A 14,675-nucleotide genomic window follows, 5' to 3' on the forward strand; every position below is an offset into this window, starting at 1 on the left:
ATGAGGAGTGCGCGCATGTGTATGTGCGTGCACGTTTGTGTGTGTGCAATTATACGTGTGAGGTCGGGAGTAGCCGGCCCAGCCAACATTCTTGGGCAGCAGTATTATTAACTGTGGTGGAACCATTATCAGTGTTTACTTTGATCCAACCACCATCAGAGGAGTAATGGACTCAGCTGAACCCTGCCTCTTTCTCTTTTTCCTCTTATGATTCTTGTCTTTATCGAGATGATGATGTTCAGGACGGTCTTTACCTCATTATTTTCAATACAAGGAGGACTGGTGAACTAAAAGGAGGCTTCATTAAAATGCTAGCTAAAGGATGTGTGTGTGCGTCCAGCAGAGACCATCACTGCCTCTGATTCTTTGGGTAAAAGCTGTTGACCTGTGCCTGAAGTGATCCAAACACAGAGGGCTTTGCACTCTCCTACATCCCATAATTCAACAGCGCGATAAGACCACCTAGTTTTACAACCTGACTTCAACACTTGTGAGGAAGCCTATACGGACAAACACACACACGCACACACATGCACACACGCATACACACACACACACACACACACACACACACACCACTCTCTTATCTTTAAAGCAACACTATTGTCAATAGACAGCGCAGACACACACAAACACACACAGACTTTCTTGTGCTGACAGAAAGAAAAAAAATGACACGAGCTACATTGATGTAGGACTCTGGACCTTGTTGTGTGTGTTGTAGTGTATGTGTGTGTGTGTGTGTGTGTGTGTGTGTGTGTTTGTGTGTGTGTTTGATCATACAGTTTACATTCAGAGTGTGGGAAAGACTGAGGAAGCAGCCACACACCCAACCTGTCTGATGGGGGTATGATGAGAGCATCACAGAACAGACCTCACACTGTTCACACTGGCTAGCAGGTGGCAGGCGCACCTGGTACTGAAAAGTAGATGAACACACACATTTACTCAAAAGAAAGATGAATAATACACGTGGCAGCTATTGTCAAACTAGTGCTGCAAACCCTTTTTCATGACAGATATTTTGGCTTGTCATTGCAGACTTATAACATAAATTAAGGCTCTGTTCTATTTAAGTGTCACAGTAAGCCATGCCTGTGATGCAGCAGGGACATCTTGGGTTTTACGTTAATATGGCAATACTTATAAGCAAACATTTGCTTATTTACATTTCCAACAGTGACAGGATGGAACAACATTATCATTCGTTTGGAGTCATTTCTATGGCTACCTGATAAAGTAAGTCGAACATTAACTTTCTTTGATCTCTGTTTTTGGTCTCTACCGGATGCAGATATCTGGCTTTTTAGGTCTAGCTAGTCACTAGTTCTAAGTAGGTAGTGTGCAGTATGTTGTAAGTAATCTTGCTGAAAATAGATGCCTCCGGCTTCTCCTCGCTTCATTGGATTGAGAGTCATCCTTTCATTCAGTGTTTGGGTAGAAAAGTGCCATCTATAAACCTCATCTCTCCTACATCTTTTGCTCTCATGCAGCCCCATATCAGCCCAGTCCCACCTCCATGTTTCAGTCAGCACCAGGAAGCCAATGTAATAGTCCTGGCCAGGTCTACACCAAACATGTTGGACCCCATCTGATCCAAATAAATTTATTTCGTTTTTTCGTGGGTGGGGCTTTAAAATACGGCCACTGAATCTTTTGTCATTTGTAGTATGGTTCATCCTATACATCCTAACCACTGCTACAGTTGTGTTTAGGTGTATGTTCAGTAGCCACGAGTACGGATTATTCAGACTGGGCCGGTGCCCTCCGACCTCTAGGGGGCCTCCAAACCCCCCATTAACTGCGGCCTCACCTGGCTTTGTGTTTTTTTTTTAAATCAAATACTTATAATTAATTGTTGTTATGTTAAAAGGCGAACGTATCAATGTAAAGTTACTTTATTTGTAAATAAAAATATTATGATCGGTTTGGTGGCTCTGTCTGTAACATGATGTTGATGAGTGAGGTCAGAGGTCAGGTGGGTACCATAGTAAATTAGCGGCAAAGCTGTCTGGTCGCGAGAAACACTTCTGTAAAATCATGAAAAACAATCTTTGGAGCGGTGGAGCAACAAAGAGAAAGGCAAAAGAAGAAAAGGATTCAGAGAAACTGAAATATGGACAAACACACAATTTATTCGACTTTTTTTTTTTTTTTTAAACTCGGCTACTCGGCTCCTCGGCTCGCTAGCATTAGCAAGGAGCCCGGAGGGTACGATGCTAACGTCGCAGAGGAGGGGGACAGTAACGCGGCAGCCGCCTAACATGAGCTCAACTGAGCATCAGCATGAAACGAAAATGAAAAAGATAGAGAGCCACAGCCCTGCGACATACACCTGTTCAACTGCCCCACCCTCATCTCCACCTGAGTAGGGTGAGTTTGTTACCAGTTTAGCAGCCACACAATTTAGCCTACTACTTTCTACCGAGAATTAAAAACGAACTGAGAACAAGGATAAGGCAACAACACGTGATTTTTTATCAATACTGCAAGAGAGTCGGAACCGTCAGAGACCTGGATTTTAATGATGCAGTGGAGGAGTTTTCGAGGAGAAAGGCAAAAAAGAAGACCGTCAGATGAGGTAGGCTTCCTCTCACATTATTATTCACACGCTATCGACTGTGCTAATTTAAGGTATTGTCTGGTTCTGGTCTGTGGTACTTATACAATAGGTTGGTTTTGGAAAACATTTGACTATTGTATCATTGTGTCGCTATACTTGAATGTTGAATGATATGGTAAAATCCTGTATGATACAGGTTACATACATTACTTGCAGTGTACTGTGTGCGTGTTTGTGTGTGAGTTGAAAGAATCTAAATCATTGAACTGCATTGGTGGAGCATTGTGTTTGCATATTCCATTCAGCTACAAATATGTTGCCAATATGTTGGTATTGTTGCTGCTTGCCTAGGAAAGTATGTGTTGTAAATCCTGTATGATAGAGTATATCTACAGGTCATTATGTCATCCTTCAGATTGTGATCACAAGTTGTAACCTGTCAGTGCAAATCCTGTACAAGCTACAGGTGTTTCCAACAGTAAGCAGCCTCAGATGAGGACCTATAATTCAAAACCTTGGATTGAGAGTGTGGGGGAATTCCTAATCCGGGCCTGAGTAGCCAGATGATGTTCTTCTATCCTACCCGATCTTTGTGAAGACTCACAATCTGGTTTTGAATACACCAAATGATTTTAACCCTGATTTTTCACTTGCTCACAGTTGTTGTAGGTTGCTGAGAAAAGCCCTTGATCAGAGGCAACTTGACATTCGTTTGGTGCTCGGTATGATGCAATCTGAGAGATCTAGCAAGTTTAATATCTGTACCTGTCATGGAGCCCAAATCCAGTAGTATAAAAAGTGTTGTGTCCCAGTTGTGACTGGCAACCTCAGCTTCTCTACTTTCTTTTGAAAAGCCCTCTTGAACTATTGTCGATTGGCTGTGGACTTCCTGTGTATGTGTTATTGGGGTGTTATTTTCTGAAGAGCCTCCCCACACGAGCGTCTTTGATGCCAGGTGAGGCTGAGAAGCAGGAGTGGAAGCAAGTTTGACAGAGTGGCTTCTGAGGGGAGGTCACAATAGTGGGGGAGGAAGGAGCAGGAGATGGAGGGACAGCGGGGGAGAGGAAAGACTGTGAAGGGATCTCTGACAGCTTGTTAACATTGCCGGCTCTCAGACTTCACAGCACCATGTTTGTTCTCTTTGTCACGTCTTGCAAAAGAGCAAATCCCTTTTTGTTTCTCTAAAACTCCTCTATGCTCTTTTCCTTTTATCTTTCCTTTTATACAACATGAGGTTTTATCTCTGTATGTCCTATTGTACCTCCATGTTGCGCTTTTGTTGCATTGTGTCTCTGTTCCAAACTCTTGTTCTCACCCTCCTGATTCCTTTTTTTCTTGAGTAGACAATAAAAAGCATTCAATAGGCTTTTATACTATTTCGACAAGTTTTCAGTTTGTCTGTTTTCATCTGCAGTTTTTTTTTTTTTTTTTTTTTACATTTCTCTGTGCTCAGTAAGATGATGTCATTGCAGTGTGTGTAGAGAGAGAAGCACATGCATGCATGGTTCCCCACTAACCCTAATGCTTTATATTCAGTGGTTTTTAGTCTGACCTGAATATCTCTGACATGACTTTCACCAAAGCTAATAACAGCAACAGGATAACTGCTACCAGTGCTGCTGGAAGTTGCCTGGCAAAGTTATTGTCGTAGGATGAGAAACAGACCCAGCAGTGGTCGGGAAACTCAGTGACCTGCATGCCAGTTTGACTGCACCATTTATGAGTTTAATTCAGGTTCAGTCCTACCCCCTTCTCCTTCCCCTCACACACGCCCCTCTGTCTTTCCCTCTCTCTCTCTTTAACTCGCTTTCCATGAGCTAAGCAGCATGTGAACACCTGCTATTTTAAATGACATACTCATTGTCGTGCAGCGCTAAAGGCGTAAATCATTGTGGGCCACTGTGTGAGGCAGCCGTGCACGTACACTCGAACATAAATGACTGACACCGCCGACCTGCTAACGGAGAAAGGAGGGTAAAACAGAACATGTGCTCAGCGTCCAGGAATTCCTCTTTCACTCCCCCTTGCTTATTTAAGCTCTACTCAACAGCAGACACACACAGCTATCAAACACTGTAGATTGTTCAGTAGCTGCTGAGTTGTCCCTGCAATGCAGTAAGTGTCCGGCTGTAAAGGTATAACTGGGTTTTGTGCAAGTAGGTTGAGTTTAACACAGCTGGAGAGTCTACATCCATGCTCTGCAAGGCTGATTTTGGAACAGCAGAGTTTTGAGTTATTTTCATCATCTTAGTTTTGCATTATATCTTTTGTTTTGCAGGTATTTTGTCATAAACCAAAGTATTGGAAAAACTGAGTTTGACCTGGTGATGGCCCTGGATTAAAGGGATCACCAAACATAATTAATTTTATCCTGAGGGATGGCAATCCATCCCATAGCTGTTAAGAGATTTCACTCAAAACTACAAATGTGAATCAACCTGTGGGGCTTTAGGAAAAGTCAGGAGAACACAAAAGTCTGTAGGATTCATCCTCTTGGCACCATGTATATCGGCTTAGAATCTTGTGGCAATCCATCCAGTAGCTGTTGGTATATTTCAGTTTGGGTGGTGGAGTGGTTGAACAACATCACAATCCCAAGAGCTCCAATACTAGCATGGCTAAAAACTGCCATGCTTCAGTACTTCATCAAGCTTTAGGAATACCTAAATGAACTCAACATATCGTGGAAGTAGCAGTGGTGGGAAAAAATAATGAAAAACAATGTCTAATTTCTTATGTGTATCACACACATATTTTAGTTTTATTTTAAATATAAAATTTTAGTAAAGCCAGAAATAGTTTCTAAATTTCTTGGTTCTGAACATTATTACAAAATTTTGAAGGGATGATGTTATTTAGATATCTTTTTATTGGGAAGAACTTACCTTAATAAAGTGCACAAAAAACACAACATAAGCCATTGTGCTTGCTGTAACACTGATTGCCATGTAGTGAAACACACTACTTCAGAGAAAACAAACAACAATCCTCCATGAGTAACCTATTAAATCACAGTAGATAGGGTGAATATAAATAATTCTTTTTTTTTTTTTTTTTTTTGCTTTAAGAAGTTTTATACACACACACACACACACTTGGATTCACACCTAGAGAAATCACAAATGCTACTATCTAAACGTTTCCTTAAATCTTCATTTAGGCTACCAGTGAAATTGATCTTTCCTCTGTGTATTTTCTTTCTTTTCCACTGTGAAAACTATGTAACCAGTATGAGCTGTTGAGGATAATAAGATGTAGATGAGCAAGTTTTTTTCGCGAGTATGTATGTGCATGTGACTACGTGTATATTTGCAGAACATGTACATTGTGTGATGCTGTGAACACGTGCTGAGCTGTGGGGGGTCTGCAGGGCTGTGGAGGGAAGTGGGCTCTATAAAGAGCTCAGTAATCCCTGGCTGTGCAGTAGGGGGCTCAGGCGATAAGTCCAGGATGAGCTCTGTGACTCGAGCCTCCTTTTCTGTGCCATTCACTCATTGTGGCCGTGGACATTCACACACAAGGGGGCCACAGTGACACAGACAATGCTTTGTCATCATTCTCTATTGTTACTCAGCTAATCACTTCTCAACTGAACCTCCTTTCTAAGGCTGGCAACACACTTAACATGCTGAATGCATTGCTGTCAGGTGGAACTTCATTATGTTAAACTGAGATTGTGTCTTATATTCAGTGTTGGGCAGTAATGCATTAAACACAATACAGTAATGTGATTACTTTTTAAGTGTGTAGTGAGTAAAGTGTGTGAAGTGTGTGACATTCAGTTAATATTCTACAGTTATTGTGTGTGTTGGGCCTCATATGCAATAATGATGAATCAACAATAATGAGGGTAGAGTATTGGGTGTGTGAATGCAGAAAAAATGAATGTGGTCTTCTGGAGGATCTGAAGTACTTTCCACTGTGCATCAACAGCTTCCACCTAGAGTCAAGAGATCCAAGTATATGGCATCAGTCAGTCTATGATAGTGATTTCTTCAAAACAATGCTGTTGAAGTTTGCGACTCAAGAATGTTAATTGCAGTGTTTCCTCTACATTCATTTAGCAGTGGCGGAGCACACTGCTAAATGAATGTAGAGCACAGCAGCAGGAGAGCTGGGTGAAGGTGCAGGAGAGAGAGATGAGCCTGGGTGCAAACTTTGCCACTGACTCTAACCCCCCCGAGCATGCCCCCCCACTGCTGAAAAAAAATCCGAGAGGAAACACTGAATTGAGTACATGTGATAAAAATGTTAATTCTGTTCTTAATTTTTTTTTTTTAAAAACAAAATATCAAAGTACAGAAAAGAGTACTGTTAAATACCGAATCGACAAGCAGTATTGGTAAAAGTAGTAGTACCTTTAAAATCTTAATGATACCTATCCCTAGCCTCCACATGCTCATATTTAGCCTACAGCTCACATTTAGCAAAGAACAAAACTTCTAGGGAATTCTTCTAAATGCTTTCTACTCAAGCAAAAGATTTTCTTTTCCGCCATTTCATGAGACCGAATCAGAGCTGCAGTGAAAGTTTATGCTGTAATGGCACAACAACAGGACAGGGATTAAATGACGATTGTGGTGAAAGAAATGCCTCAAGGTGTGCTCTGAGTAGTGCGAAACCGTTGATAATGTCATTCATTTTTTTCTGTTTTCTTCCTGATCTAATCACTCCATTACTCTTTTATTACCAAGCCTCTAATGAGATCACTCTGCACCACAAGTAAAAGCAGTGGCTTTGTCTGTGTGCGCAGCAGACTCAACTCTAACCGCTCAAAGTCCCATTAAAAACAGATTGTGCTGTTGCTCAGCCTGACTCCTGAATCCCATTAAAAACACCACACAGAAGTGAAACAGTCATTAGTGAGCGAATCGGCTTTAGTAATTAACTCTCTCTCCCACTGCCAGCCATTGTGTTTATTGTTCCCCTCAAAAAGCCCTCCAGGGCCCAAAGTAGCGAGACATGAGTTCCTCACTGACGTAATGTTTTGGTTTACCTGAAGTCCCGCGGGCAGGAAGTGAGAAAGAGCATTTAGATGATGTGTGATAGGAAAACAGGAAGTCGGAGTAAAATAAACAAAATTTTGGGTAGATAGCTAAATTCCCTCAAGCCCAAACAGGACCAACAAGGGACTTCATTATAGCAGAGGTCTTTTGATTAAACAAAGAATAACACCACAAGCTCCCAATTCAGGATTACTTTAGTGATTACTGTGCTTGTGTGGTATACAGTAATTGTGTTTATTTAAAAGATTTAACCTACATTAGCTCAAATCTTAATGTAGAATATGAAACGGCACCACAGTAATAATATTCTGCAAACGTTTACTTACCTTAAAAGTGCTTAACAGTCTTATTCTGTCCTCTTGACTCTAAGCCTAAGCAAACATCTTTCCAAGATGGGTCAAAAAACCTTTTCTGTCCAGTTGTAAAACTTTTCTTGCCAACTCCAATGTTTTATTTCTCCTATCATTTTCAAAGTTCAACATTTTTAATGGCGCTGTAACTAAATAATGCTCCCTTGTAACGCTTAAGTTTTCCTTTCCCCACCACCCATATCAAAGAGCTGGCCTGATTCTGTCGGTGCTGTCAGTGCTTCAAAGGCTGTGTTTCAGAGTTGGGCTCTATGACGTCCAGTGGCAGTGTTTCAAATCACCTCTGGTGCAGAAGATATAAAGATAGCATTCATCTATTGACTGCTTTATGTTCCCACTGTGGCACAGATAACTACCTTACTGTCCCAGGACAACAGGGCCTGTGTAGACCTTTGTTGCTCTTATGCCAGTGGCGCAAGTGTGCATTTCAGCTCTAAGTTCATCCGAGACATTGAGTGCTGAAGGGCTTGTGTGTATATGAGAGTCAGAGAATGACAATAATAGTATGTTTGCACTCGGGAAACCAATACCGCAACAGGAAAATGTTAATGTGTTTCATTATTTGATGATAATACAGGCTTGAGACATTTGTCTTAGAGCAAATTGGGACAATGGCTCTTTTTTATGACAGAGCTTGGCACTGTGCCTCCTATGTAAATGTGTAATGATATGTAAGAGGAGAGGAGAGCAGGATGAGATGGAGGTTAAATGAGAGAGCGTGAGACAGAGAAAGTGGAGGACAGGAAGAAAAGTGGAGAAAATTTAAGAGTCCTCTAATAAAACCAATAAGAGGGTGAAGAAGTTGGTAAAGAAAAGAGAGCAGCAGAAGGGAGCGTAAGGAGATTTACTGTAGCAATGCAGGCAACTGGCATGCACTGTTTCCCAGGTCTGCTATTTAACAAGACTGTCTGATTCAGTCAGTCAGATCAATCAGGGGTCAGGCAGTGTGTAAAGGAGGCTTTTGCAGGATATTACCCAGAGTTTATAGTAAACATGAGGCAAGTTAAAGAAAACATCTGGGGGGAAGTGATCCTTCTGCATGCATATGTTGTGAGATGTTCATGTCTATGACATTTGTGTGTATATTTGAAGATTTTGCTGCAGCCTTGGTTCAGTGGAAAGCTGTCCTCCTGTTGTTGGGTGAGTTGCTGCAGAGTTGATGGAGAAGAGAGATAAACAAGCAAACAGCGGGCATGCCCACACTGCTCTGTCTCTCTTTTCTCTCCCTTCTCTTTTTTCCTCCCGCCCTCTCTCCATGTCGATCTCTGCCCTGTGATAACACACAAAGATGCGAAATCAAATCCATGAATTACTGGCAGCAGTGGCAACATTCTGTTCTTTCTTTTCGTCCTCTGTCCTTTTTCATCTCCTGTTCCCAGGCTGAGAACAAATGGTCTCATCAGGCTCTGGTGAGGCACAAGCTTATGGTTGTGGGTGCCAGGCTTAAGTATGGGTGGCATGTTCTTTCTGAACAGCTGTATTACACTGCGGTTAGTGCTACAAGGTGGCATTTTGTGGTCTAATGTGTAGAGAAGTCACGCAAGTCTTCTGGTTAACCTCAGAGGATTTACACAATGGGATGAGTACTTCATGCTGGGAACAGCAGCTAAAAGAAATATCCACTTCAAAATATACTTGCATATAAACATTAAAAAACTTAGTGTCAATTTACATCCGTTACCCAGAAATCTCTATTCGATCATCATGTCAGAGTTTTACCCTCAAGAATGCTAATCATAATGATCAGTCTAGCATCATAAATGTTAAGTTATGACAAACATTATTTCATGTTTGCTTCATGTATGGCAGTGAGACTTTATCAGCACATTGTCTCATGAAGATTCATGTGCATCTAAAGAAGGATAACCGCCATGGTGAAAAGAGCCTGGAGGATTATGGAGGTAACAGATGGGGGGGCTTGAAGGAGAAAGGGTCAACAATTTTGAGGACAGGGACAGACAGTCAGATAATGTTGTTGTACACCTGTTTGTGTTAAAGGCACTTCTGAATGCTACCTTGTAAAATATGGCCTCGCTGACCTGTTACTAATAGCATGGTAGGGCAACAAAGATCTTTTTTCTCTCTGTCTTACTCAGTCTGTCTTTTCTATTCTTATTCCATTTTACTTGTTTTCTTAGATGTTGTCAGATTAAGAGATGCATTAAGGGGGTGGAGATCAAATTGAAGCTTTCCCTGCTGAAAATAAGTCTTGACAACAAGACCAAGAACAAAACAGATGAAGCAGATGCCAGACCATACATCTTCCAAGGAAGATGTAAGGTTTTTCTTATTTCTATTCTGGAGTGTGACTTCGCGTGATGAGAGATCAAAAGCAAACTTCTGCAGGCTCACTGGAGTTACAGAGGTGCTATTGTGAAAGTGCGTGGCCCTCCCAGCAAGGCTGGCTGTTTGGTGCCGGGGGCCCGCGTGCAGCCAGTGCTGCCTTTGTGTTACCATATGAAACAAATCTCACTGTGACAAGCTGGAGCTCAGGAATTCACTGCTGCTGTGAAATCTCAAGCACCAGGGATGGCACCCCACCACCATCCCCCCGCAACCCAGCCAGTGACCTCTCTGATGTCTGTCATAATCACAAAATCTCAAAATTACAGGAATTGACTTCCTTCTTCTCCACTGTAATACCATTGCCAGAAGTTACAGGGAGTCTCCACAGTGTCAGCATTGTGATTCACATCCCGTCACACTGCAATGCACTGATGATTCTGCTTTGTGGTCATTTCTCATTCTGCTTTTCACCGAGGTGGCAAAATGACCGCATGTCTTCAGTGTTTCTCTTAGCCCCCCGGGAGCTTAATGAGTTATAGCTGAAGTGTTTTCTTACTATTGATTTAAAATCCAAATCAGCAACTTTCCTTGCATCTAAAAACTTCCCAGGGGATGAGGTCACAGCCTTTTGTTTTTGTGTCAGGGCTGTGATGGGGAAGAGCCGGTTGACTCCATATCTCCCAACAATCCCGGTGTCACCTCATTGACCTCTCACCTCTGACTCCTGCAAAATAGCAGGGTCACTGTGCGACTGACAGCAGCTCCTGTTGTGACAAACAAGGAAACAAGACTACTTTGGCTGCATACAGCTCACTATCATTCATATAGATACACAGCTGTGTAGACACACAGGGCTTTCACACTGACACGCACACACAAAGTCACTCCACAATACCTGACATACCTGCTTAATCGCTTTATGCTCTGCTGTGGCATTGCTCTCTGGGAAGTGAGAAGGAGCTGCTGAAAGCTCATCTGGCATGTTATTTTATAAGGTCATTTGCTCAGATTCCATTCCTGAGCAGTGCGTCTTTATGTCTCTGATATCCAGGTGATGGCCGCTCAGAATAGCTGCCAGTTGTCCCAGTGTTTCATCATATAAAAACAAATCTTTCTGTTTACAGTCTAAAGGAGGAAGAAGAGAAAGACGCCAGGCAAAACAGAGAAATAGGAACATGCATGATGAGCTAATGAAAGAGAAATGGGAAGTGGGCATGTTTTTACGTATAGCCATCGTCAGTGTCTCTCAGGACTAATAGGTCACAGTGTGAAAAGAGTATCTTGCTAACGAGAAGTGTGAAATAACTTCTCCATCTTCTGTTTCTCTCACGTCCTCTGTCCCCTTCTGCCTTTTTGTCTCCAGCCAATCAGATGTCTCCTGTGCTCGTTTCCTCTCTCATATTCTCTGATGGCCTCACAATCTATTCCCCTCTTTTCATTTTCTCACTGTATTTCAATTTATTCCCTCTTTTCTCGAGTTACATTTTGTCTGTATCAACCCGTTGCCTCATAGATCTATCCTCCCCTCTTTGGTTTGTGTTTTTTTTTTTTTTGCTTCTAAATAGAGCAGGGAGGATAAATGAACAGTGTTCTCTTTTTCTGTCTTTCAGTCTCTGTCTTTTCCTCGTGCTGTTGGCTGCTCTCCAGCAAATTTTAACACCCATCATGGCATGCTGGGCATCGTCCAACAGATGCCCTTGAGGAGGACATTCCTGTCTGGCACAACTTCTCTTTTCACGCTATTTATACTCAAATATCTGAGCCCTGCACCACACTATTCTTCTCTGGGAAAATAAAAGAAAACACACTCTTCTCACATTGTAACAGGAACTCGTTGAATGATAAAAACTCTCAGCACATTGTTGCATAAGTTCACAACGTATTTGTGGAACAAAGTTAATATTTGATATTCTCAAATAAAGGTTGGTTCAGATAAAGGCACACAGATCCTTGCTCAATTTTGTCTATTGTCCTTCTGTTAACCTGCCATTTTTTCACCATTAGTTATGGCTTGATTTCCAGGGGAATTTCAAGAGAGAGTCACAACCAGTGTTTGGGAAGCCACTTTGAAAGTATAGCTTTGCAAGCTACCAATTACTTCACATTGGAACCAGTTTAACTACAGCAAATCAAACCTAGGGAGAAATCTAGTAAGGTTCACTAAAGAAAAGCAGCAGTTCAAACTACTTATCATACAGGTCATACAGAAAGCGATAAATACATAAATAACCCAGCCCAGTGTGAGAAATGTCAGCTTTGGTTTTTTTATACAATGCCCATCAGGCTGAGATTAGGGAGGTTTATCCATGATGATATTGCCGCTGTGTGAGCACTGAGAGATGGCTACCTGTGGCTTTTGCAAATGCACAAGCACAAAGTGTGTGGCGGTGGCTGCCTGACAAATGCATTGCCTGGGCATGCCTTTACAGAGGTCAGGCTGAAAGAAAAAGGGCATCAGGCTGGTCAAAGTGGGTTTGATTACAGTCGAGAAATAATGGTAAAATAATTAAAAAGATTCCTTTCCTTTTGTAACCCAAAATAGTTTGTAGGTTCAGTACTTAACTACTCAAAAAAAGATAAATAATTAATTTAAAGGAGCTATATTCCAGTTTTACTATTACTACATAGCCAACGTTAGCATTAACAACTGTTCACGTACCCATCTTGTCAAGAGCTTCAGCCATCCTTGCGTTTAAAACAGTGACTCAGTATCTGAAAGGGATCAGATGGGTTGACCAGGCCGGGGCTAGCTGGTTAGCATGCTAACTTCAGTAGAAGAAGGAGAAAAAGCAAAACAAGAGTGTTGCTTTCCATTGCTGGAGACAGCTCTCGGTAAGTAAAGGAATGAAGTTTGATGTTTAACTCCCAACTTACTGGTACTGTAAATTAACAGCTGTCCATGCTAATGATTGCTATGTAGTGATAGCAAAACTTGCAAACAGCTCCTTAAACTACTTAAATCACTGTGCAAATTTGAATGTGGTTTAACTACCAGCAAGCTACTACAAAATCTATTTAAACTACTAGTGTGGCGTGTTCACAACTCCACAACACGGTTACCTCTTCATTCAACCTGCAGAAGAGGAATGAACAACTTTTGGCTGATGAAGACAGAATGCACCATTGTCATAAAGAGGAGAGGAAAGTCAAGGGAGGGTATTCTTAGAAGTGCTCATTGAAAAAAAAAACATCCATTAAGGGAACACTGGAGCTATTCCTTTCATATACAGAGCCCCATCAGGGCTGCTGCTTTTGAAATTCACTCACTGTGCAGTTCTCCTGCTTCGAGAAGCTCCACTGAAAAGATCAGAGGGAGGGAGAGAAGACACTCTGGAGACACACTGAAAGACAATTTGTTTGCCTCCTTTCAGCTAATTTGGGCACATCTCATCAGAAACAACAGTGTTAGTGGTCCACTAAGTATCATACACACCATAGGGGAGGACCAAGAGAATGTTTTTCACCTCAGTCTAAAAGTAACACTCATATACACCAAATGTGTATTAGTTCATCAGCTGGCCCTTGGGAAAACATAGACTCTGTGCACATATATTTGTGTTTGGTTTGTGCATGCTTACTTTTCAATCCATACCTCATGACCGTGATCAGATTTAAAAGTGACTACTTCACATATATAAAATTAACACCTGTGGGTTGCAGAATATTACCACTATTGCTATATCAACATGATCAAGGCAAACAGTTAGAGCTACACTTGGAAACACTTAATACTGTCATCAAAGCGGGTGCTTGGGTTGGATGGTCTCACCCTGACACTGTGTAAGTGGAATGAGAAGTGGTAATGGACAGAGGGGGTGGTGTGGAGAGGTTGGTTGAGGACTGTGTATGGACCAGAAAACTCAGCACATGTTGAGAAACAGTACCTTTTAAAAAGCTCCTGTAAGCAAACGTGTTTTCCTCCTGTGCACATGTGTCAGTGTATTTACACGTTCATTCAATGATAAATTATTACCAACATCTTAAACAGTCCTATCTTACATGGATGGTAGACTTTATTTTGTCTTTAGCTGACAGTAGGCAATAGCATGACAGAAACGTGTGATTACATGCAACACAAGTCTTCATCTAGATTTGAAAAGGAATGTTGCAGCCAGTGCTGGTTTACCCAAATTATCCCCAAAAAATTATTCAGAGTCACTCAGTGGAGGAATTGACAATTTATACCAAATGGCTTCACACTCAGATTTTTCAGATAAGGCTCTGTGAAGGAGCTCTCTTAGAATTTGAGCTGCAACAAACCCTCAACAAACACATACATGAACATTAAATCTTATAATATGCACAAAATTTCATGGAAATCCATCTAGTAGTTGTCATGACATGTCAAATAGGAAAATTAGGGGATCAACAGTTATTAGACTTCAAGTATATATTCTTAGAGATCATTATCTCAAAACCTGGTCAAGTAAAACCAAAACTACCTGTATGGTT

General features: G+C 41.5%; 1 long non-coding RNA gene across 3 annotated transcripts in view; it reads left to right on the forward strand.

Annotated features, from left to right (window-relative positions):
* Nucleotides 1-1,995: 1,995 nt before the first annotated feature.
* The window catches only part of LOC130185411 (uncharacterized), a 38,954-nt gene continuing 26,274 nt past the window's right edge, over nucleotides 1,996-14,675 (forward strand). For all 3 annotated transcript variants that reach the window (XR_008830148.1, XR_008830146.1, XR_008830147.1), the window contains exon 1: nucleotides 1,996-2,581. This is a non-coding gene — a long non-coding RNA (uncharacterized LOC130185411). The remainder of the gene's footprint in view (nucleotides 2,582-14,675) is intronic.

The sequence above is a fragment of the Seriola aureovittata genome, chromosome 17, assembly GCF_021018895.1.
Source record: "Seriola aureovittata isolate HTS-2021-v1 ecotype China chromosome 17, ASM2101889v1, whole genome shotgun sequence".
Classification (NCBI taxonomy): Eukaryota; Metazoa; Chordata; class Actinopteri; order Carangiformes; family Carangidae; genus Seriola; species Seriola aureovittata.